We start from the raw sequence: 26381 nt of genomic DNA on the forward strand, positions 1-26381 counted from the left end.
CACAAAGGCTCTATGGATTCTACTGATGACCCTGCTTCTACTAACTCTGGACAAGCCAAAGTTGAGTAATAAATCATGTAGCTAGAGCCCAGATTGTCTTTCCTAGTCCACCTGTTACCATTACTGCATAGAAGGAAACACCAAATGCCTGGAAACCTGACCCAGGGGAAGATGACTACTGACCAGCAGACACCTGTGTAAGGACTCTGCATCTGGGCAGACACATGCTTGGATTGTTCAGCCTCTCCTTCCTTCCCACCTCCCTCCAGGGAAGATAGGAGGGTGAGTCACTTTCTGTGGTACCAGGTAACACAGCTCACTGACCAGGACTGAAGACGATGACAAAACTAGAACAATGCCTGGCATATTCTCTGGGATGGAGTTTCCCAAAAAGATCATGCTAAATACAGGCCAGTTTATATCTGATCTGTCTGAAAAATCAGTGGAGGTATAGGGCAGGGAAAGAAGAAAGGCCAGGCATTCAGCTGTCCAAGGCAGAAAGTTCTTTTTGCAAGATTTGTCCATGGTGCTGGCCAAAAAGGTAAAGGCTTGCAAGGCAGAGAACCAGGAGTCCTTCTACAAGGTTTGGCCATGGTAAGAGCCAGGATAGCTGAAGAACTAGAACAAGTGTGGAAAATCTGGAAGGTAATGATGCTGGGACAGATAATGCCCATGCACTCTTGACCCAAACCAATTTGACAGCAGGAGTGAAAAAGCAACAACTAACTGCTGAAGGAGGCATTGTGCCACACGTTAAGGAAACCAGGAAGGACAAAATGAAAGGAGCTTCCCCTCCTCTTTCTGCTCAGGGGAGAGGGTGACTGTGAGCAGTGCGGGTACTGGGATGATTGGAGCAGATCTCCAGATGAGGTCCCCAGGGGCTTCCAAATACACTTAGCCAGGGGCCCAGGGTTGTTAAATCACTATGCCAAGAAAAAGTGATGTCACTCATATTAGAAAGCAAGTCAGGAACTTGAGGCCAATTACTTGAAGACTGATTCCCAAATACTGGGTCCAGTCCTTGATCAAGGAGAAATAGGAGAAGAGGGAGGCTAAAGGTGGCAAGGGAAATCTCATCTTTTTCAAGTAACTCTGCCCTCAAAGACAAATGGGAGAAATCTCTGTTAAGTGGTCAGAGATACAGAGTCCCCAAAGGTACATTGAATAAATGCCAACAGTTTAGAATGGTAGAGAGAGCATACCTAAAGCTAAGCTATTTTCCTGGCCTTTTCTGAAGAGGTGGCTAAGCATAAATGAAGTTTCCAAGTTAATGCTTTATCTATAAGTAACTGTATTAAAATGCAGGTGCCAAATCTTTCTCCAAGTCTTTGAGATAGTAATGAAAACCAATTGCTTTACATGTGCCCAGAGGTTTCAGGATTCGCTTCACTGAGAATATACATGTATATTATATGTTATTGTATAAATGTATATTCCCTTTGATAAGATTAGAAACAAACTTGAAATTCTGCTTGGAATAGGTCTATGTGGTATAATATGGAGCCTGACCAGGTGGATTGGTTAGATATTTGGTCTAGGTGTGAGGGACAGTGAAAGTCCCTACATTTAATCATTTCCAGGATGGTTGACATTCCCTTGTACGCTGAATTGCAATGGTCTTAAGAAAAGTAAACTAAACTTGGCATAAATATGTTTGTTTTAAATTACTAACATGTCCATTTCAGGGATAAAGTTTCAACTGAGGCCTGAATTACACCCAACAGAAAGAGATAAGAGAGGGTATAATTTGGCAGTAATATGCCTAGAAACAGGGGTATCAAAATGTTCTTCCCAGAAGCTAAGACTTTTGAAATATATGTTTTTGTTCTCTCTGTTACGTCATTCTGGAATGTTGGCGTGAGTCTTATGACTTCTGAGTACAATACCGCCATCCGACCACCCTCTACAGCCCTTCTCTAATACACAGTGATTTGTTAAAGAGGATTACAAAGGTTTTCTACTTAGAATTCTTTAGCATTAAAATTTTTTACTATAAACTAAAGATAAAAGATGCCACAGAAATGAGAAAGCAAAATTTTTACTGCTGGGATTTGTTTACCCTGTGCTTCAAACTTAAAATGGAATAAAAAACATTGTTATATTTAACTCTTTTATGTGATTTCATCCTTTAAATATTATTATCTACTTTTTCCACTAGGTGATCATGCAATTACCACAGAATATAAAATTGAGGATATGACATTAGTTAAAATTATACACATATATAACACACATATTATATATTTCCAAAAAAAGTTTAAATAATGGAGCACAAATGGAAAAAAACTGAGAGATTAAATAAAACTTGAAAGCCAATGTTTGTCTTATTTTGCCTTTCATCATTATCTTGATTCAGTGTGCAGGAACTCTCTGAAACTGAGCAGTGAGAGATAATTTTCCCCAGTCTCTTGCATTTCTTGTGAGTAGGGGCACTAATAGCATTTGCTCTGGACTACCTTTTCAAGGATGCTTATCAAGCCAATACGCCGTCCAGTAAAATAAAGTGATCCCCCTCTAGAGCAAACTTTGTGCAGGTTTGCCTGTAGCTCCTTACAAAAGATAGGGGTTTCTAAACCCAGATTCCTCAGCTCAGATGCAAACCACTGTCTGTGCAGCACCCACCTGGACCTGCACCATGTAACCCTTGTGGAACTCAGGGAGTATGGGGAACTGAGGGGAACATGAAGCTCATGCTGACTGCTGCGCTGTGAGTAACAATGTCCTTCATATCTGACTCAGAAATCCTGTCTTCTACCAGCATTGGTGAAACTGTGCAAGCTAACCTGTGAGTTTGCAAACAGAGTAAAACCGTAGACCCTTCATAGTTCTTGATATGGGACATACTATACTTTAGGGGTTCTCTTGTATTCCCCTGGAGATAAGCTGGAATTTTTTTGCTATTGTTATTATTATTATTCAAGAAAGTTTAGTATTGAATGATGGTGACAAGATGCTCTTGGAACCATTTCCAGGATGCTAGAGCCAAGATTCCAAAATGAAGCAAGAAAAGGAAATGGAGACTTCAGACCTTAAAGAGCAGATAGTAATTTAAACTTATGAGTTGGAGAGCCAAGAAGGAATATAGTATACATTACAATTCGCTGACAAAGGAAAAAAGCAGTAGCTCATAAAAGGAAAGAAATAAATAATACGCTCTTGAACTTAGTAAAAGCTGAGATAAATTGGACCCATTAATCTCCAGATGCACTCATGACCTCTTCTCTTTGATTCTCACTCTGTCTAACCCATGGCGCTGGTTTCTCTCTTTGTGACGTGACATTCCTTTCAGCCTCGCAATCTCACCTGGGGGCTTGAAACGGACTCTGACAACCGCCAGCAAGAGATTTTAAGATGCCACAGGGTAAATAGACTTCTTTTGCCTGTTTGATTTACATGTATTTCATTTATTTTGATAAAATGCTTTGATTTCTGAGCTACTAAAGAAAACTATAGAATGTAATGGCTAAAGAGAGAGAGACAGAGAACAAGACACAGAGAAATACAGAGAAAGAGAATTTAAGTCTATACCTCTCATTGTATAGATAAGGAAAGTAAGATCTAGAGAAATTAAAGTATAATTTGATATTGCTATATTCATTATGACAATACAGGAATCCATATCATAGGAATCTCTAAAACAGAGAAAAGAAAGGCATCACTTCTCATGTTTTTATCTAACAGTACCACTTAATTATTTTTGACAAATATTTCTTTTCTTTAGTATGGTCTACAGAGGAAAGTTGCTTACATTTGAGCTATAGAAAATCTCAGTTTAAGATCTTTGAGACTTGAAATGCATATTTTAAAAGGAGGGTTTTTTTTAAGATTTATTTATTTATTTGAGAGAGAGAGCGCGCATGCGAGTGGGGGGAGAGCCAGAGGGAGGGGAGAGAGAGAGAATCCTCAAGCAGACTCCCTACTGAGCACGGAGCCTGACTCAGGGCTCAATCCCAGGACCCTAAGATCATGACCTGAGCTGAAATCAAGAGTCAGCCACTTAACCGACTGAACCACCCACACACCCCTTAAAACGAGTTTTTCCTTATGGCAGTATTTATTCTAATCATGAACATTGTAAAATGGCAAATTTCAAGTAGATTTTTAAACTGTGTTCAAAATTGTGAGAAATTTTCAAAAGTCACCATTGGGTCAAGAAGGATCAGTCCTTTAAAACAATCCTAGAGAATTGTTTGAATCAGCCCCACATTAGCTCCCATGTTCCAATCTCCCCGAATCTTGACAGCTTTGGATACTTTTTAGGTCATTTTGGTCTGTAGTTTCCAGTATATCTCAGCATCTACTAATGCTCTTCAAGGTAAGCTTATTTTTCTATTCACCATCCTGCCTCCAAGATGACAAAATAAACCTGTCACTCATGCAGTTATTTGCAGGACTGATACTATGCACCCATGACTGTCACCAATGCTAGGTCAAATGTCTTTCCTAGCCTCTCTTCCTTTTATATTTTTTGTTGTTGTTGTATTTTGCTTGATGCTTCTGACTAAATCTACCAACCATCCAACCTTAGCTCAAAATGCAATTCATTTGATTGCTTATATTACAGTAGTACTTCCTCTTTAACTTACTGAATCAGTCTTCCTGGCCCCAGGGCAACCAGCGCTAGTAAATTAAAACACCAAGACACCAACAGCAGTTCAGTTCTTTATCCCCTCAGAGGTTATTTTGGAGATTTTATTCACTTGCAGACAGTGAAGTGTCCTCTTAAAATCCCTTCACTTTTTTAGAGCCTTAGATTCCTCCTTCAAATATTTGTTCTATCCTTACCAATTTTAAGATCATTTTTTTCACAGAGAAGATAGAAGCAAAATTGGATTGGTTCATTTCTTTTCTTTTTCACCCAGTGGCTTTTCCATGAGTCCTAAGCAGAACATATCACTTCTTTGATTTTCTTATACTCTAAATTTTTTTTAAACTTTGTTAACTGCATCATTTTATAAGACTCAACTCATCTGAAGATATAATCCTTCTGATTCTATTCTTAAAACTCTATGACAGTCTCACGTCCATCCTCTGTCATGTGCTCCTTTTTCTATCTTTGGTCATGGCTTTTAAAATCTGAGCTCATTAGGAATCCTCAATGTATCCATGCTGATTTATTTGGGTCCTTCTTCCTCTTCTCCCTCATTTGTAATCATGTGGCAAGAATGGCCTTTTTGATAATATTCTAAACCTTTAGCTCATTTCTCTTTCAGGAACTCATGCCATGTAATTATGCCTATTTTTCTCTTCTCAACTTCATAAATTCTGCCTTCCTAAAATCTAGGCTGTTTATTATGCCCGGTCTTCCTCTCACTGGTTATCATTAAGTACGCAGTCATGCAGTCACAGCCAAGAGGCTAAGTGTCAGAAAGTCTGGATTGTAATCCCATATTTTGTTCATAATTCAACCATGGAGATCAGTTTTTTAACTTTTCTGAGCCCCAATTTCACCATTGGAAAAGTGAAGCTAAAATTCTAATACTTACCTCATAAATTACTGAGTGAAAAAAATATAGTCTATAAAAAGTCACTGCCATTGTTATCTGATAAATACCCTCCCTCACTCATAATCCAAACATTTCTCTTGTTGGTCAGAATTAAGTTCCAAGTAACAGATCTCTTAACTATTTAGATGAAATTATCAGTAAAACAAGTCAAGAATATGTCAAAGTTTTGGTTTATTAGAGATTTGGAATGTTCTAGATAGCTGAAAATGCCCATCACTACCATACCTTGCCTTTATGGAAGTTTTTGTGATCTGATCACACAAACTTACCATCCATTCTCCCATTTGGCAATGTGACCAACAGTGAAATTCCACTATAATATTGTTTCTCTTCTCTCCTTTTTCCATGGGTTTTCTCATGGGCTTTTGTCATTGCTCACAGCAATATTCCTCCTCTACTTCTTAACATGTCTATTTCTCTGAATAACATACTCTGTTACCTGATGATATTTCAGTCCTGAGTTTCAAACCACCAGTGTTTCCTAAGTTTACTTTGTTGATTACTCATACTTAGTATAATACTAAGGAGAAATTCAAGGATATAAGTAGAATTATTGACATCTTCCTAACTGTTATATCATCTGTATGAACCATCATCTTCACTCTTTGCTCCAAGTCATATATGGCATCATCATTAGCCACTAGTTTTCACTAGTTTATCCGAGTATTTTTCTTTCTTCTTTTATACTCAATTTAGCACCTTCTCCTCAAATTAATTTGGCTCTATTCAAATATATCCTCTCCTATTTTTATGAAATGCATTAACCAAGAGTTCAATATACTAGAATATTAATCCATAGGACACGAGTACAAGTCCTATTCATGATATGCATATACAGCTATTTACCTTCCAGGTCATCTTCTCTCTTCTTACGTATTAAGTAGGAATAAGTCAATAAATTAACAGGTGCGTTCCTAATTCCTTCTGCTTCCATTATAGTTAGGTATTTTACAATGATCATATTTTACTTTTATAATCAGAAAAAAAGATATTTAAATTTTAACTCTAAGGACTTTGGAGAAACACTCACCTTAGAAAAGCAAAAAATCTGCTAGAAAACAGACAAAATCCTGCCTAGCTGAAAGTTGATGATTTATCTCTGCACTACTACTCAAAATTCAGCAAAATAATGTTTTCAGGAACAGTTACTGATTATCTTATTATGGTAATCCACAAAGAATAATAACGATGATCATCGGTAAGATATCTACTATTGGTCTCATTTTCTGCTCCTCACTCAACCCCAAATGGTGGATATCATCCCCTTTACTTTCAGCTTAGGAAACTGAGACTAGGGGACTCGAAGGGACTTACTTGCTGTTGTTCAGCCGGTAATGGGCAGAGCCAGGATTTGAACCAAGTTTGTCTAATTCACACCCTCTCCAGAATGTCACCATGGCTGTCTGTATATTGAAATATAATACAAGAACATCTCTGACTACTGCAGGCCCATCTTTTATGAGGCACCCGAGAGAAGAAGTTTTATACAAAAAATCAAGAATCAGAATAAAGTCAAATTTCTCAAGTGCCACTCTAGACACTAAAGGTCAATGACACAATGCCTTCAATATTATTTCCTAAAACTTATTTATTATTTCCTAATATTATTTGCAAGAATTCTATAACAGCCGAACTATCAATTAGATATGAAGATAGAATATATTTTCACCCTTTTTGTGCATCTTCTTAAGAAGATGAAATTAATGGGGGCACCTGGGTGTCTCATTCAGTTAAGCATCTGCCTTTGGCTCAGGTCATGATCTCAGGGTCCTAGGATCAAGTCCCACATCAGGCTCCCTGCTCAGCAGGAACTCTGCTTCTCCCTCTCTCTGCTCATGATCTCTCTCTGTCTCTCTCAAACAAATAAATAAAATCTTTTTTAAAAAAAGAAGATGAAATTGATGGAATACCTCATATGTTTGAACATACTGAGAGGAGATAAATTAAGACGTATGTACAAAATAAAACAAGCCATAACCTCAAGGAAAACAAAAAGTTATACATATATGTCTACTACATGGTTCAGCTTTCAATAGGAATGTAAACACCAAATTTTGAACTAACTAAAATTACAATATAGCACTATTAAGAGGATAAGGGACAAGAGGGGACACACTAGTATACATACATACTAAGGAATGTGTGTGCTGAAGGTGGGGTGTGAAAAAAAACTAAATCCTTCACTTAAAAACCTATCATCTCTCACAGGAGGGAGTCAATAGATAATGCCTAAAACTAAAAATTTAAGAATAAAATATTGCTTATTTGGCAATAAATGATCAAAAGAAAATGGTTAAGTTGTTGAAAATGGTTCCTATGAAAGTGGCTAGAAAGCAAGAGGACAGGAATTCTGCTCCTTTTGGAAACAAGCTTGGTTTACTATTTGACTTTTTAAACCAAGTAATTAAAAACAAAAAGAAAACTAATCTTCACAAAGAAAGAAAAGGCAGTTGCTCTCAAGGTTTCCACAATTTAATGGAAGACATCAGTTAGTATTTGGTTAAGTAGTATTAGAAGCATGTACAAAATGTTTGCGAGCGGGGGGAACATAAGGAGATACATTCATTCTTCTTTGGGCAGAAGGAGGTGGTAAAAAGCTACACAGATTAGGTTTTCTTTTGTTAGAACCTTATTTTTTTAATGTTTTTAAGTTGTTTTTAAATGTTTATGGTTTTCAAGTCAAAATAATAGGGAAAAGATTCAAATCTAGTCAGGGAAAATTGAATTAGCAAAGGCATAGGAGCATGAAAGTACTTTCACGTCTCAGTAACTCGGTGTCATTACTATGGGTAGGCTGTGCTGTAATCTAGATAAATGCCAGGTGATGGGGCTAGAGAATTTATTTGGGTAAAGATGGCATAAAGCCTTGGAATGTCTGGGTAGCTCCATTGGTTAAGTGTCCAACTCTTGGTTTCGGCTCAGGTCATGATCTCAGGATCTGAGATTGAGCTCAGAGTTTGCTTGAGAGTCTCTCTCCATCTCCCTCTTCACCTCCCCCAACTCATGAGCACATGCACATGCACATGCTCTCTCTCTCTCTCAAATAAATAAATAAATAAAATCTTTTTAAAAAGATGGCATAAAGCCTTATACATCAATCTATAGAAAAATATACTTAAAGTCAGAAATCCAAGAATATATACTAGATGACATCACCATCTAGCCAGTGGCTTTGTCGATAACTCAGGAGTCATCCTCTTAATCCACATTTCTCATCTATCATCAACTGTCACTCACTGTGAGTAGATAAAACCTATGGGCAAGTGACGCACAGAGATTTTGTGCAGTGCATTTTCCACACAACTGTATGGGGCAGCCCTGTCCACCTTAGTCCAAATTCCTACCATTTCCTAACTAGGGATAACTCCTTCCCTTCCATTCTCAACTGGCAACCAGAGTGATCTCATCAAAATACAGATCCTACTATGTCAATCCTCCTACTTATAATATAGTGACTTTTCATTTCTCTGAGGCTATAGACCAATATCCTTAACATGGTCTTCAAAACTCTGCAGGGTCAGGTCTAAGCATCATCTCCCCATCTCCATTATGTCCCCCCATTACATGGAGCCATTGCTGTCCTCCAGCCACAATGGCCTTCTTCCAGTAATTTTAACCTTACATATGCCCTCCACTACTGGCCCTTTGCACATATTGCTCCCGCAGCTTTGAACGCTCTTTCAGTACTTCCCACCACTCCCATCACTATTTTCACAGTTGCCTAATTAATTTCTATTCATTCTTCAGATGTGCACCCTCAGGACATTAATGCATATATCTTTTGTGGCACCAATCATGACTGTGATTTTAAATTCATTTATAAGATTATTTGACTAAAATCTATCTTCTCTCCTAGACAATAAGTTCAATGTGAACAGGACCTGTATCTACATTAATACATATTTGAATTAAACAAATATGCTTACTGAAATTGTAAAGAATTCTGTAAAGGCTTGAGAGAACAACAGATAATTTTTATTTACACAGCAACAATTCCAGAAAAATTGGCTCCCCAATACCATGTACAATTGAAATGGATAAGTTGTCCTGAAATGTCAATATACAAAACACAAAAAAATACACAAATAAACATACGATATAATTGGAAGTGAGCTCTGAAATGACACACTTAAGATTTTATGTCCTCTAAGCAATGTGACAGGTTTTTACCATATTTTAGGGGACCCATCCTTAATCCTCTCTGTTTCCTATTTTCATCTTTTTAAATATGCTAAGAACAGTCTATAAGGAGATTGATAAAAACACAAAACCTATTCAGTAAGAGTCTCCTCTTCCATTTCCTTCTGAGTAAAAATAAGTGTCATCCTCACAAAGCTTCTAGCCATCAGCAGGCCAGATAACCCATCTGTTTTTTTAATTAAACAGACGGGACATTACTTCATTAGAATTGGACACTCTCCAATCTTTCTAAAGTTTTTCTATCCACAGAGATGTTTATCTATTTTAAAAAATTCAGGAATCATACCTCATATTCGCTTCTTTACTAAAAGTAGAGATCCTGATTTGCCAATATATTTACTTCCTTAACCTATTTGAAACCAGATGCTCTTTCTAAAAGAATAATGATTAATATTTTAATTTAACTAATTAAGGGTGTTTAAGTGCTATTATATCTTCTCTTTTTAGATGAGTAGGAAGAGCAAAGTAATGAAGTTACCAGTAAACGGTTAGCAGGAAAATTCCTTTATTCTATTAACAATAACTCAATAAGTCGCCTAATAGCTAACTGTCATGGTCATAAAGGAATTAATTGCCCACCTTCATTCATTCATTTGTACAACAAAGTTTTATATTAAATACTTGTCAGGCACTCTACTTAACTTGGGAAAAGAGATGAAAGTTATAGTCCCTGCCTTCAAGGAGTTCAGAGTCTAGGGGAGGAGAAAGATAATTAATACAACTTGATAGGTGCCTAGATAGATTTCAGTCACGCCAGTTGAAAGAAAAGAATGATCGTAATAAAGGAGACAACGGCAATTTAGGTTGAATAAAACTTCATGAATCTTTAAAAATTAAAGGGCTGAAGAAACTCTAAAAGATGAAAGTAAAAGCTAGAAAAGCAAGTTGGATTCATGTTTAAAAAAAGACTTTGGATATATCACACTGGAGAGTTTTCATTTTATCCTAATATTGAAGAGAAAAGATCATAAGAACACTTGTGACATCAAATTTCTCATTTAGAAAAATTATCTTGGCAGTAATATGGAAGATTAACTTGAAAGGAGAAAAACTTTCCATAAAGTCTAAAAACAATAACTCCTAAAAAAGAAGACAGTTTCATATTACCATAAAAATAAAAAAATATTATACCTAAGCTATCTAAAAGGTTTGAAATACTCTTCCTTGCAATGCAAATAATGTTTTAAAGATTTTATTTATTTATTTTAAAGAGAGAGAAAGACAGCACGAGCAGGAGGGATAGAAGGGAGAGAAAGAGAGAATCTCAAGCAGACTCCATGCCGAGCATGGAGCCTGATGCAGGGTTTGATCCCAGGACCCTGAGATCATGACCTCAGCTGAAACCAAGAATTGGATGCTTAACCCATGGCGCACCCAGGTGCCCCACAATACAAATAATTTTTTATAGAAAATCAGTGACCCCAGCTCTGTAAAGATTAAAAACTTAGTCTCAAAATTATCAACACTTAATATCTAATTTTATTTTTAATGTGACCAAGACAGTCTTAATGTTCCCCTCAGCTTGACTAAAACTTAGGTTTCTTCCTGAATTTAGGCCCCTGATCTCCCTTTTTCTTAGAGCATTTACTTTAGAAAACTTAAAATTGTAAATTCTTTCTCTGCCTCTTTGAGATGTAAATCTCTCCCAGACTGTTGCCAGTTTTATAACAAGGATTTAAGAGCCATCACTTTGAAATGTAATCAAGAAAGATAGTGCCCCCCCATCTCCCAGTCTCTCTGGGACGGTAGGACCCTAACTTCAATAAATGCCAATTAGCAAACGCAAATGGCCTTATCACATTGACCAACTTTCCCCCTAATGTCCTCCAGTACTTTTCCACTAACTCACTCCAATACCTAAAAAACTCTCTTACCTTTTGTTCCAGTAGAGTTGAATTCAACCATTCTCCCCTTTTGCTCTTCCTAGAGCATTCATCCATATCTTCTTTGATTTACTAATCCTCTTCTTCCTTCACATCTCGGCTTGAATATCGCTTCCTCTAGGAAGTCGGCTGTGCAACCAGGCCTCCAAGTCTAGAGCTAGGAACTTCCTCCACTTTATCTTGTATAGTATTTTTTATGGACAGAATGTTTGTGTCCCTCCATGTCAAAGCCCTATTCACCAACATGATAATATTAGAAGTTGGGACCACTGGGAGGCAATTAGGATTAGGTGAGATCATAAGAGTGGAGATCTCATGAATGAGATTAGAGCCCTTACAAAAGTTATGAAAGTGCTTGATTTCCCTCTCTTCTTTCCACCATGTGAGGATACAATGAGAAGTCAGTAGTCTGCCATCTGGAAAAGGATCCTCACTAGAACTGTTACACTTTATAAATTGCCCATTTTCTTGTCTCTATCCCCTACTAAATTCATAACTTCATCAAGATAAGGAGAATATTTGTTGTGTTCTTTATAGAACATATAATATTAATGAATAAATATTTGTTGAATGAAGTAATGGATAATTATGAAAGTGACCCAGCCTTTAGTGTTGAAGCCAGGACACTGATTAGGCTCCTGAACTCTCAATATAGGATGTTAACTCTGTCACCTTCGTATCTGTTTTCATGCTATGCAGTCCTGCCTTCAATCTTGAATAGAAAGTGTCAGCATTCGATGCCCTTATTAGAAACTACAACCTCGGGGCACCTGGGTGGCTCAGTCATTAAGTGTCTGCCTTTGGCTCAGGTCATGATCCCAGGGTCCTGGGATCGAGCCCCGCATCGGGCTCCCTGCTCGGCGGGAAGCCTGCTTCTCCCTCCCCCGCTCCCCCTGCTTGTGTTCCCTCTCTCTCTGTGTCTTTCTCTGTCAAATAAATAAAATCTTAGAAAAAAAAAAAAACTACAACCTCAAATTGTAGCCAAAAGAATTTAAGACAAATTGCCCTAGGGGAAAGCAATATACCTTTTCCTTTACATGCGCTAAACTATCTTTAAAAATTTTAAGAGGAAGATAGTTTCATATTACTATAAAAATATAAAAAGAAGAACCAAGTTGAACCAACAAAAAAGTCCACATATTTGGGCCATACCACTTTAGTCCCTCAAAGGTTCACCTAAGGCCACTACATTTGAAACTCCAGGGGTGGAACACCTGGGTGGGTCAGTCAATTAAGTGTCCAACTCTTGATTTCAGTTCAGGTCATGATCTCAGGGTCATGAGATCAAGTGCCAAATGGGGCTTCAGCCTGCACGTGGAGCCTGCTTAAGATTCTCTCTCTCCCTCTCCTTCGGCCCTTCCCCACCATACCCCCTCCCCCATGTGTGTGAGTGCATGCACACATGCTCTCTCCCTCTCTCTCTCTCGTAAAGAAAAAGAAAGAAAGAAACTCCAGGGGCACTATATACTTAGAATTCTGTGTGAAAGTTACACTCCTTCCCCCAACTCCCCCTGTATACACTTTATAGTATATTTGAATAGCATCTTGTGGAGTTTTACAAGGCAGTGGTCCTGGAATCACTTCCACTGAGTTGCTCTTTGTGTTAAGCCTCTGGCTTTTATAAAAAGCTGGAAATAGACACAAGAAGTAGCTCCTGCATTTCAGTATACATATTGTTAATGATATTGTCTTCTTCATTAATCAGTGTACTCCATATGAAGTCCCACAGAGAAATATATATATATATATATTTTAAAGATTTTATTTATTTGACAGAGAGAGAGAGACAGTGAGAGAGGGAACACAAGCAAGGGTAGTGTGGCAGGGAGAAGCAGGCTTCCCGCCGAGCAGGGAGCCCGATGCGGGGCTCGATACCAGGACCCTGGGATCATGACCTGAGCCAAAGGCAGCTGCTTAACAACTGAGCCACCCAAGCGCCCCAAGAAATATATTTTTTTTAATTTGATGTTTGTACAGATCCAAAGCTAGTTTCTTCAAAGAAAAGTAGTAAAATGCATGAAACACTATCAAGTCTAGAAAACTAGTGAGTCCCAACTCACTGCATCCCTAAGTTGGAAGAAGTTTGCTGTGGACTGGCCAAATTCCAAAATAATCTTTGAGTTATAGTATTAAGTATCTTTTGGGAATGTCTAACTTCAGTGATGCTGGAGATATGAGATGGGGGCCAAGTGTTTCACTTCCTTGGAAAGAAGTAATCTCCCCACCTATATCTCATTGCCTTCTTCCCTCTTAAAAAGCCAACTAGGAACCAGAGTAAACCTGAGGGAAAAGAAGTATACTTTGATCTGCCTAGTCTAAGAAAAAGAAGTACTTAGAACTAACCTAACTCACCAGCACTGGGGATTCCAATAGACTTTGAGTCAAAGCTGAGGTTAGAAAAGAATGATATTCCTTTTTCTGGTATTGTCCCCTATGGGTATATTTCTCCTGAGAGGTGGTAAGATGGATTGAATATTTGGTACACTACTTTATTTCCACAGAAGTATCTATTCTGACAGATTTAAGAATAGCTAAAATTGTTCAAAAGAGAAAATGAAGTTTTAGATACCAAAACATATTATAAAACCATAATTGTTCAAATGTGGCATTTCCAGACAGATAAATTTTTTTAAAGATTTTTATTTATTTATATGCCAGAGAAAGAGAGAGAGAGAGCACAAGCAGGGGCAGCAGGCAGAGGGAGAAGCAGGCTCCGTGCAGAGCATGAAGCCTGATGCGGAACTCAATTCCAGGACCCTGGGATCATGACCTGAGCCAAAGACAGATACCCAACAGACTGAGCCACCCAGGCGTCCCTCCAGACAGATAAATTGAACAAAATAGGTTTGTTTTTTTTAAGATTTATTTATTTATTTATTGAGAGAGAGATGGGGGGAGCAGTGGGAGGGGCAGAGGGAAAGGGAGAGAGAGAATCCATAGCAGTCTACCTGCTGTGCATGGAGCCCAACACAGGACTCCAACCCAGGACCCTGAGATCATGACCTGAGCTGAAATCATGAGTTGGATGCTTAACCAACTGAGGCACCCAGGAGCCCCGGAACAAAATAGTTTTAAGCAGGGGAGTAACACAATCAGATTTACATTTTGAGGGGCACCTGGGTAGTTCAGTCAGTTAAGCATCTGCCTTCAGCTCAGGTCATGATCCCAGGGTCCTGGGATCAAGGCCCAAGTGGGGCTCTCTGCTCAGCGGGGAGCCTACTTCTCCCTTTCCCTCTGCCCCTCCCCCTCCTCCTACTCATGTACACACGCTCTGTCTCTCTCAAATAAATAAATAAAACCTTTTTTAAAAAAATTTGCATTTTGAAAAGAGAATGTGGAAAGTGGATTATAAAAGGGCAAGCATAGACCCTGGAATAACACTTTTTAAGCCTTTGTGGTAATCCAAGGAGGTAATAACAGGGGACTGAATAATGGAAATGGCAGAGAGAATGGAGATAAATGTACAAATCCAAGAAATACCTCAAAAATTAGAATCATCATAACTAGCAAGTTGACAAGATGATGGAAGTAAGAGAAAGGAAACAAGTGAGAATGGTGCCAAGATTCCTAAATTCACCACCTGGTGGATATGGTGTCATTCACAGAGATGGGAAACAACAGGAGTATAAAGTTTAGAAGGAAGATATTCATTAGGGTTTTGAGATAGTTTTAGTGTAAGATAACTGTATGATACACAAAAGAGATAAGGTAGTTGTTGTTCGAGTTCAGAGAGAATTGTGGCCTGGAAATGTAGATTTGGGAGTCAGCAACATAGAAGTAATTCTTAAAGCCATGATAGTGCTGATAGTGCTCCATCAACAGATGAATGGATAAAGAAGATGTGGTATATATACACAATGGAATATTATGCAGCCGTCAAAAGGAATGAAATCTTGCCATTTGCAACGATGTGGGTGGAACTGGAGAGTGTTATGCTGAGCGAAATAAGTCAATCAGAGAAAAACATGTATCATATGACCTCACTGATATGAGGAATTCTTAATCTCAGGAACAAACTGAGGGTTGCTGGAGTGGTGGGGGGTGGGAGGGGTGGGGTGGCTGGGTGATAGACATTGGGGAGGGTATGTGCTATGGTGAGCGCTGTGAACTGTGTAAGACTGTTGAATCACAGATCTGTACCTCTGAAACAAATAATACATTATATGTCAAAAAAAAGAAGAAGAAGAAGAAGATAGCAGGAGGGGAAGAATGAAGGGGGGAAATCGGAGGGGGAGATGAACCATGAGAGACGATGGACTCTGAAAAACAAACTGAGGGTTCTAGAGGGGGGGGGTGGGGGAATGGGTTAGCCTGGTGATGGGTATTAAAGAGGGCACGTACTGCATGGAACACTGGGTGTTATACGCAAACATGAATCATGGAACACTACATCAAAAACTAACGATGTAATATATGGTGATTAACATAACATAATAAAAATAAATACATAAATAAAATTTTTAAATAGCCATGATAGTGCTGAATAGCACCCAAGAGAATGCGTACAGGGGGAAAAGATGTATGACAAAACTTTAAGGATTTCCTAAAGAATGGTAAAGACTGGTCAAAGGAGATGAGAAAAAGCAAGACAGAGAAACTGGATGAAAAATAGGAGAGTGATGTATCAGAGCCAACTAGGGAAAGAGGGATTTTTCAGAAAGGAGTTGAATGTGAAATTGGGTCAACAGTGTCAAATATTACTGATAGGTCAAATAAAAATAAAAAGAACTGAAAAGAACTGAACTGAAAAATATCCTATGAACTCAGAACAATGAAGTCAGGACCTTGACAGAGTAGTTTAGTGAAATGAAAGGAGTCTATACGACAAAAGATTAAGAAATGAATGCAAGGGGCAGAACAGAAGCAGGGAATATAGACAACAGTTTCAAGAGTTTCACATGTAAAGAAAAGGAAAAAAAGGGAGAAAAATAAGGCAGGATTAGAAGACGTTAGACACTACAGGGAGACTTTATTGATGTAATTTTTTCTTTGGTTGATTGTTTGGTTAGTTGTTTTGTTGTACGTGTTTGATTGTTTTTAAGATAGGTGAAAATTGAATATGTTTAAATGCTTATGGAAAGCATGATAGCCAGCCACAGAGATAAACCCAATGATCCCTGCATCCTGGTATTCACATAGAGTCCCCCCGACACACATTGAATAGTACAGATGTGTGCAAGTAATAGGAATGTGTAGAAATAATGGTGTGTGATTCCTAAGCTAAATGATAAAAGACATTATGATTTCTGCCTTGCTTTCTTGAATCACTAGCTCTGGAGGAAGCCAGCTGTCATCTTGTGAAGACACCCAAGCCACCCTATGGAGAGGTCCATGTGGCAAGGAACACTCATCCTGCTCACAGCTAGCAAGAAACTGAGGCCTCCTGCCAATACCTATGTAAGTGAGCCATCTTGAAAGAGATTTTTCACCCCAATCAAGCATTCAGATGACTGTCCCCTGAGGCTGACATCTTGACTCCACCTCATGAGAAATTCTGAGCCAAAATCTCCCCCATTCCTGATCTACAGAAACTGTGAGATAATAAATGTGTGTTGTTTTAAGCTGATAAATTGTTATGCAGCAATCAATAACTAATACAAAAGGTTATAGTATTAAAAGGGAGAGGTTAAAAATACAAAAGAAGAAAGAAATCATCGATATGCAAGGTATGCAAGGGCAGGTAGAAAAAGAAAGTATTCCCTAAGTGAAATGATCAACTTCAGATCAAAATAATGGTGTCTCTTTTATTTCATAGGAGGGAAATAAAAGGATGAGTGTTTGAAATCAAAGCTGTTAGTGACAGGGAGTGAAGAAGCATGCAGCTGATATTCTCTGTTTTCTCTGTAAGAATAAAGGGGTAATCTCTTAAGCGTGATAAAGGAGGTAGAAGAGGTTTAAAGTTTGAAGAGGATGGGGATTAAGGAGTCCACTTGTGATAAGCACCGGGTGTTGTATGGAAGTGTTGAATCACAATATTGTACACCTGAAACTAATATTACACTGTTTGTTAACTAACTGGAATTTAAATACTTTTTAAAAATTTTAAAAATATGAAATTATTTAAAAAAGAAAGAAAAAAATTTTACATAGCTTCTATAGAGAATAGGAAAGAGGTGACCAGGGAAATGTAGAAGGATTTTTCAGTAGCATTGAGAGTCCAGTTAATGTCAGAGATCATGAATTTTTTAGGTAACCAACATGTGAATTCTCTCCAAAGTAGAGGTGAGCTACAGGAGTACCTGTTGGCAAAGTCTCAGAAAGCAGCTTTGGATCATACTTCAAATTAAGACAAAGTTGCCTGTACTGTGGTCTAATCACAGCTTGATGATTAAAATTGGCAAATGTTATTGAAGAGAAGCACAGTGCTTTACATTACGAAAAAATAGAAAACTGTTTGGCCAAGAAAATTCAGACTAATCCTCCAGCCATTGTGGTATAGAGCTATAAGCTATGTAACTAGCTTTTTTAAAAGGTCAACCAATCTAATAGTATAGGAAATTATTAGAAGTGTGTTCTGGGTATTATTAATGATTTATTATTTCTTGCTTTTCCATCTAAATACATTTTAATTCTCTTCTAGTCTCTTTTATTCCTTTAATAGGCAATTATTAATGGAATCTAATGGAATTGTCTCAAAAATAAACAAAAATTACCTCCCTTCATGTTTATATGTAATAAACTGCATTCTTCAGAATTGGCCCATCACACTTACTGCAATAAGCCCTGGGTGTTACATATAAGTGATGAATCATTAGATTCTACACCAGAAACTAATATGACATTGTATGCCTACTAACTGGAATTTAAATAAAAATGTGAGGAAAAAAAAGAATTTGTCCATCAGGTACGTTTTACCTCTGTTGAACACAACGTATACATAAATTTAATCTAACAAGTAATTGGAAAATATTGCTATGATCTAATCTACAAAGTAAATTTTCCCCTCTAAAATAAATACCCATCATTGGAATTCAAATAGAGCAGTAGTATACAAACCAACTTCAATCTAACTAGTTCTAGTTTGCCTCTTTAGGTACTTTTTTTTTAATTCCCAAATAAACCAGGCTTAGCAAGATTTATAGAATCCCACCATGCATTAGCTGAACAATACACGATACCCTAGATATGAATGCAGCTCCTTGTATTAATCATATTCATTAAGGGATAAAATATTTCATACAAATAAAAGTTTTTAGGCCCCAAGGTATGAAATGCATTATTTCTCAGCCATGACTATTTTTAAAGAAGCAGTATTTCTGAAAATACCTTGGGCTGTATTTCAGCAAACAATAACACACACTAATGCAAACAGATACACTGCCAAGTCATTATTCCCATCCTTATTAAGGCAAATAGTCAGACCAACCTGAAGCACTATAAATAATGAGAGTGTTAAACTGAATCCAATGAATAATTCATGAAACTTAATTCTTCCAGCTTCTTTGGCAGTTCTCTCACAGCCAGCTGAAACAATGCAGAATGATTACAAAGATGTATCATCTGTACTGTTGGGGTATATGCCTTATCTATTAAACTAGCTCATTTATTTAAAAAATAATAATCATCTCATGGCTACTTTGCATTCTAAATGTTTGTTTCTGTAGGATAATGTGATGCAAATGTACCTTTTTGGAGTTTAAAAATGAGATAATGTCCAGGGAGTGTCTGTCTCACAATTGAGACCTGACTTAAGGGTTAAGTGGAGCTCCAAGAGTAAAATGGAATAGTCTGTGACTCTCAGAGGCATTGTGTTGCATTTGTGGTCCAACACTTCACCCAGCATAAAAAAATATAGTATCAACACTTCACCCAGTATAAAAAAATATAGTATCATCAAAAAGGATCCTGGGCGTTAAGTGAGCTGAGACACTAATTCTATTTCTGAATCTGCCATTGACTTGATTTGGCCCCAGCCAAATAATGAAATTTGTTTAGACTTTAATCTCTTACTCAATCACATTTAAGTATGGACCCAAATAACCATGAGGTTCCTTCCATTTTTTATATTCAAGAATCTACATCACCAACAAACCCATCTCCCAGCTTCTAACCATATTCTACTAGATTATAAGAATCATGAAGGCAGAGTTGGATCATTTTGTTCACCAACATATCCTCAGCACCTAGCATAGTGCCTGACCCACTGGAATATTTAAATAAATATTCATTGAATAAACAAATGAACCCATTCCAATTGAGAAACACAATATCAATCCCAAGTCTATAGCTTCTTTCACACAATATTTGATATAGTAAAAGTTTAGAAGAGCCAAAGCCCCAAGTTACTGACAGGAGCTAAAGATAAAGGAATTTTCCACATAAAGTATCATATTAAAGAGGGCACGTATTGAATGGAGCACTGGGTGTTACATGCAAACAATGAATCATGGAACACTACATCAAAAACTAATGATGTATGGTGATTAACATAACATAATAAAATAAAATTTAAAAAAATAAAGACAAAGGAATTATTACATTCAGCAACAAATATCTTAGCATTTGGTTTTCTCACCAAATTATCAGAGCAACATATTTTCCAAAGTGTATTGTGGAGCAAGAATGGAATATGTTGGGGAGGGTATGTGCTATGGTGAGCGCTGTGAATTGTGTAAGACTGTTGAATCACAGACCTGTACCTCTGAAACAAATAATAGATTATATGTTAAAAAATAAAAGAAAAGAAGAAAATAGCAGGAAGGGAAAAATGAAGGGGGGGAATCAGAGGGGAGATGAACCATGAGAGACTATGGACTCTGAGAAACAAACTGAGGGTTCTAGAGGGGAGGGGGTGGGGGATGGGTTAGCCTGGTGATGGGTATTAAAGAGGGCACGTACTGCATGGAGAACTGGGTGTTATATGCAAACAATGAATCATGGAACACTACATCAAAAACTAATGAGTAATGTATGGTGATTAACATAACATAGTAAAAAAAGTAAAAAAAATGGAATATGTTGGGATGCCTGGGTGGCTCAGTCGGTTAAGCATCTGCCTTTGGCTCAAGTCATGATCCCAGGGTCCTAGGATTGAGTCCTGCATCAGGCTCCCTGCTCAGCAGGGAGCCTGCTTCTCCCTCTGCCTGCCACTCCCCCTGCTTGTGCTCGCTCGCTCTCTCTCACTCTCTCTGACAAACAAATAAATACAGTCTTTAAAAAAAAAGAATGGAATATGTTTTTCTATTACTAGTGTAGCTGGGCTTAGGACTAGCATTCTGAATATCAACTGACTATCCTTTTCTATAGTAATCCTATTGTAAAGGAACAAAATCTCTCCCTCTCCCATTACACATGTATGAACATATGCACACTTAAGCCTGTATCTCTCCTCAAAACACAGACTCAAAGACTATACACAATAAAAAGAGGCTTAAAGTAGATACCATGGAAGTTTCTGGAAGAGAATATTCTGTAGTTGCTGCCAACTTCATGCTTACCATAGTCTATTTTGTATTTTATCCCCATTGTTTGATTCAACCTTTGTTCTATGGAATTTGGGCATTATATCCAAGAATCGAGGATTAGCACTCTGTTCCCTCCCTCAGGAATCCTTCCTGACTTAGGATAGCAGTGCAGGGGAGGAGTATTTTAACTTTGGATTCCAAAATACATGAAATTAATTCAAGCAGGCTATTGTAACCATTCAAAATATGAAAGAAAGACATTTTATATCCAAGAAAAGCCTCTATAACAGACACCTTGTACTATATTGTGCTTTGTATAATAATGATACAATATGAAAGATTATAATGAAAGCCATAAAGTATAGCAGAAAACCCCTGGACCACTTAATAAAGTCATTGTGGTGACCCTTATAATAGATACCCAATTTACTCTCCCATTCTTCCACTGAGTAATATAAGTTGCAACTTCAGAAATTTATTTAAGCTCAAATTTGCCAGTGGTTGGTTCAGGAATGAGTATGTGGCATAATTATTACCAATTAGACATAAGAGAAATGCTAGATGCTTTTAGAAATAGTATTCTTTTCTTCTAAGGCAGTGGCAAAAAAAAAAAAAACTAGTATCTCTCTATAGCTAGAAGTGAATAAGAAAACATATAGCCCAGAGGCGGAGCAAGATGGCGGAGGAGTAGGAGACCTAGATTTCGTCTGGTCTCAGGAATTCAGCTGAATAGGGATCAAACCATTCTGAACACCTACGAACTCAACAGGAGATCGAACAGGAGAGTAGCAACAACTCTCTGAACAGAGAAGCGACCACTTACTGGAAGGTAGGGCTTGCGGAGAAGTGAATCCGAGGCGATATTCGGGAGGATAGACGGCGGGGGAGGGGCCTCCGCCGGCCGCTTCTGGCAAGTGCTAGAGCCGCGGAGCACAAAATCGGACCTTTTAGAAGTCGGCTCCGCTGAGGGACGTCGCTGCAGTGGCTAAACAGGGTGTGGAACCCTCGCGGGACAGTGTGGACTCAGGACCCTTGGGGTCACAGAGATACCGGGGTGCCTGAGTGCAGCAGAGCTCCCAGGTATCAGAGCAGGGAAACCGGCTGCAGAGACGGAGCTGAGTCGCGGGTTCTCAGCTCGGGGTTGCCATAAACTGTGATCTGCGGCCCAGTCGGGGCACGGCTCCCCCAGCAGGGACCCAACAAGCAGCAGATCCGGGGAGACTCCCATTCCTTCCCGGGGAGGAGCGGTGCGGGAACGCACTGCAGGGATCTGCTGGGTTTGGAGACTCCGCGCGGGGTCGGGTGCCAGAGAGAGCAACGCTCGGTCACAGGCCGGGTGAGCACGGAGTGCGGCCAGAGACCGGGGACACGGAAGTGACTGCTTTTCTCTGGGGGCACACTGAGGAGCGGGGCCCCGAGTTCTCAGCTCCTTCAAGTGGAGATTGGGAGGCCACCATTTCTGCCCTGGGCCTCCAAAGCTGTACCGAGAGCTTGCAGGGAACAAAAGCTCCTGAGAGCAAACCGGAGCAGCTTCCTTAGCCCGGACCGACAAGGGCGGGGCAATTCCGCCTCCGGCAAAGACATTTGGGAACCACGGCAACAGGCCCCTCCCCCCAGAAGATCAGCACAAACAGCCAGCAAGCCAAGACCAAGTTGATCGATCAAGGAGAATAGGAGAACTCCAGCGCTAGGGGAATACTGCACATAGATTCATGGCTTTTTTTTTTTTTTTTTTTTTTTACCATGATTCATTATTTCATCAAAGTTAATTTTTGTTGACTGTTTTTTTTTTATTTTTCTTTTTCCCTTTTTCAACCAACATCTTATAAATCCCTTTTTTAAAAAAAAAAAAAAAACATTTTTTATTTTTCATTTTTAGAGTCATATTTTATCCCTTCATAGTAGTTACCCTTATTTTTGGCATATATATATAAGTTGTTCTCTCTTTAAAATTTTGAGGTACAGTTTCTTCTAACAGATCAAAATATACCCTAAATCACTAGTGTATGGCTTTGTTCTAGTCTCCTGCCTGATCACATTCTCTCCCTTTTTCCTTTTTTTTTTTTTTTCTTATATCTTCTTTCTTTTTTCAAACAACTTATCTTACCAAGTCCTTTTATAAAATCTTTTATAATTTTCATCTTTACAGTCATCTTCCATCCCTTTATTGTATCAACCCTTATTTTGTACATATATGTCTTTCTTCCTTTAAAATTTTAGGAGGCACTTTTTTCTAACAGACCAAAATACGCCCAAAATCTAGTGTGTGGCACTGATCTATGCACTAGCCTGATCATATTTGATCATATTCTGCCTTTTTTGTATTGTTTTGTTTTAGTTTTTATCTTTTTTTTTTTTTCTTTTTCTCTTTCTTTTTTCTTTCTTTCCCTTTCTTTTCCCCTGGTGTCAAGTCTTTTCTGATTTGTATACAGTATATTTGCTGGGGACGTTGTTAACCTGTTAGCATTTTGTTCTCACATTCATCTATTCTCCTCTGGACAAAATGACAAGACGAAAGAAATCACCTCACAAAAAGAACAAGAGGTAGTACCGTCAGCCAGGGACCTACTCAACACCGATATTAGTACGATGTCGGACCTAGAGTTCAGAATCATGATTTTAAAGATACTAGCTGGGCTTGAAAAAAGCGTGGAAGTTATTAGAGAAACCCTTTCTGGAGAAATAAAAGAACTAAAATCTAACCAAATCGAAATCAAAAAGGCTATTGATGAGGTGCAATCAAAAATGGGGGCACTAAATGCTAGGATAAATGAGGCAGAAGAGAGAATCAGCGATATAGAAGACCAAATGATGGAAAATAAAGACGCTGAGAAAAAGAGAGAGAAACAACTACAGGATCACGAGGGCAGAATTCGAGAGATAAGTGATATGATAAGACGAAACAACATTAGAATAATTGGGATCCCAGAAGAAGAAGAGAGAGAGAGAGGGGCAGAAGGTATATTGGAGCAAATTATAGCAGAGAACTTCCCTAATGTGAGGAAGGAAACAGGCATTAAAATCCAGGAGGCACAAAGAACCCCTCTCAAAATCAATAATAATAGGTCAACACCCCGACATCTAATAGTAAAACTTACGAGTCTCAGAGACAAAGAGAAGATCCTGAAAGCAGCTCGGGAGAAGAGATATGTAACCTACAATGGTAGAAACATTAGATTGGCAACAGACCTATCCACAGAGACCTGGCAGGCCAGAAAGGACTGGCAAGATATCTTCAGAGCACTAAACGAGAAAAATATGCAGCCAAGAATACTATATCCAGCTAGGCTATCATTGAAAATAGAAGGAGAGATAAAAAGCTTCCAGAACAAACAAAAACTAAAGGAATTTGCAAACACGAAACCAGCCCTCCAAGAAATATTGAGAGGGGTCCTCTAAGCAAAGAAAGAACCTAAAAGCAGCAAAGAGCAGAAACGAACACAGACAACAGACAGTTAACAGTCACCTTACAGGTAATACAATGACACTAAATTCATACCTTTCAATAGTTACCCTGAATGTAAATGGGCTAAATGCCCCAATCAAAAGACACAGGCTATCAGATTGGATTAAAAAACAAGACCCATCAATATGCTGTCTGCAACAGACTCATTTTAGACCCAAAGACACCCCCAGATTGAAAGTGAGGGGGTGGAAAACCATTTACCATGCTAATGGACACCAAAAGAAAGCTGGGGTGGCAATCCTTATATCAGACAAACTAGATTTTAAAACAAAGACTGTAATAAGAGATGAGGAAGGACACTATATCCTACTTAAAGGGTCTATCCAACAAGAAGATCTAACAATTGTAAATATCTATGCCCCGAACATGGGAGCAGCCAATTATATAAGGCAATTAATAACAAAAGCAAAGAAACACATCGATAACAATACAATAATAGTGGGGGACTTTAACACCCCCCTGACTGAAATGGACAGATCATCTAAGCAAAAGATCAACAAGGAAATAAAGACTTTAAATGACACACTGGACCAAATGGACTTCACAGACATATTCAGAACATTCCATCCCAAAGCAAAGGAATACACATTCTTCTCTAGTGCCCATGGAACATTCTCCAGAATTGATCACATCCTAGGTCACAAATCAGGTCTCAATCGGTACCAAAAGATTGGGATCATTCCCTGCATATTTTCAGACCACAGTGCTTTGAAACTAGAACTCAACCACAAGAGGAAAGTCAGAAAGAACTCAAATACATGGAGGCTAAAGAGCATCCTACTAAAGAATGAATGGGTCAACCAAGAAATCAAAGAAGAATTAAAAAAATTCCTGGAAACCAATGAAAATGAAAACACAACTGTTCAAAATCTTTGGGATACAGCAAAGGCAGTCCTGAGAGGAAAGTATATAGCAATACAAGCCTTTCTCAAGAAACAAGAGAGGTCTCAAATACACAACCTAACCCTACACCTAAAGGAGCTGGAGAAAGAACAGCAAATAAAGCCTAAACCCAGCAGGAGAAGAGAAATCATAAAGATCAGAGCAGAAATCAATGAACTAGAAACCAAAAGAACAGTAGAACAGATCAACGAAACTAGGAGCTGGTTCTTTGAAAGAATTAACAAGATTGATAAACCCCTGGCCAGACTTATCAAAAAGAAAAGAGAAATGACCCAAATCAACAAAATCATGAATGAAAGAGGAGAGATCACAACCAACACCAAAGAAATACAAACAATTATAAGAACATATTATGAGCAACTCTATGCCAACAAATTAGATAACCTGGAAGAAATGGGTGCATTCCTAGAGACGTATCAACTACCAAAATTGAACCAGGAAGAAATAGAAAACCTGAACAGACCTATAACCACTAAGGAAATTGAAACAGTCATCAAAAATCTCCCAAGAAACAAAAGCCCAGGGCCAGATGGCTTCCCAGGGGAATTCTATCAGACATTTCAAGAAGAATTAATACCTATTCTCCTGAAACTGTTCCAAAAAATAGAAATGGAAGGGAAACTTCCAAACTCATTTTATGAGGCCAGCATTACCTTGATCCCAAAACCAGACAAAGACCCCATCAAAAAAGAGAATTACAGACCAATATCCTTGATGAACATGGATGCAAAAATTCTCACCAAAATACTAGCCAATAGGATCCAACAGTACATTAAAAGGATTATTCACCAGGACCAAGTGGGATTTATTCCTGGGCTGCAAGGCTGGTTCAACATCCGCAAATCAATCAATGTGATACAATACATTAACAAAAGAAAGAGCAAGAATCATATGATCCTCTCAATAGATGCAGAAAAAGCATTTGACAAAATACAACATCCTTTCTTGATCAAAACTCTTCAGAGTATAGGGATAGAGGGTACATACCTCAATATCATAAAAGCCATCTATGAAAAAC

Source organism: Zalophus californianus, chromosome 6 (genome assembly GCF_009762305.2).
Source record: "Zalophus californianus isolate mZalCal1 chromosome 6, mZalCal1.pri.v2, whole genome shotgun sequence".
Taxonomy (NCBI): Eukaryota; Metazoa; Chordata; class Mammalia; order Carnivora; family Otariidae; genus Zalophus; species Zalophus californianus.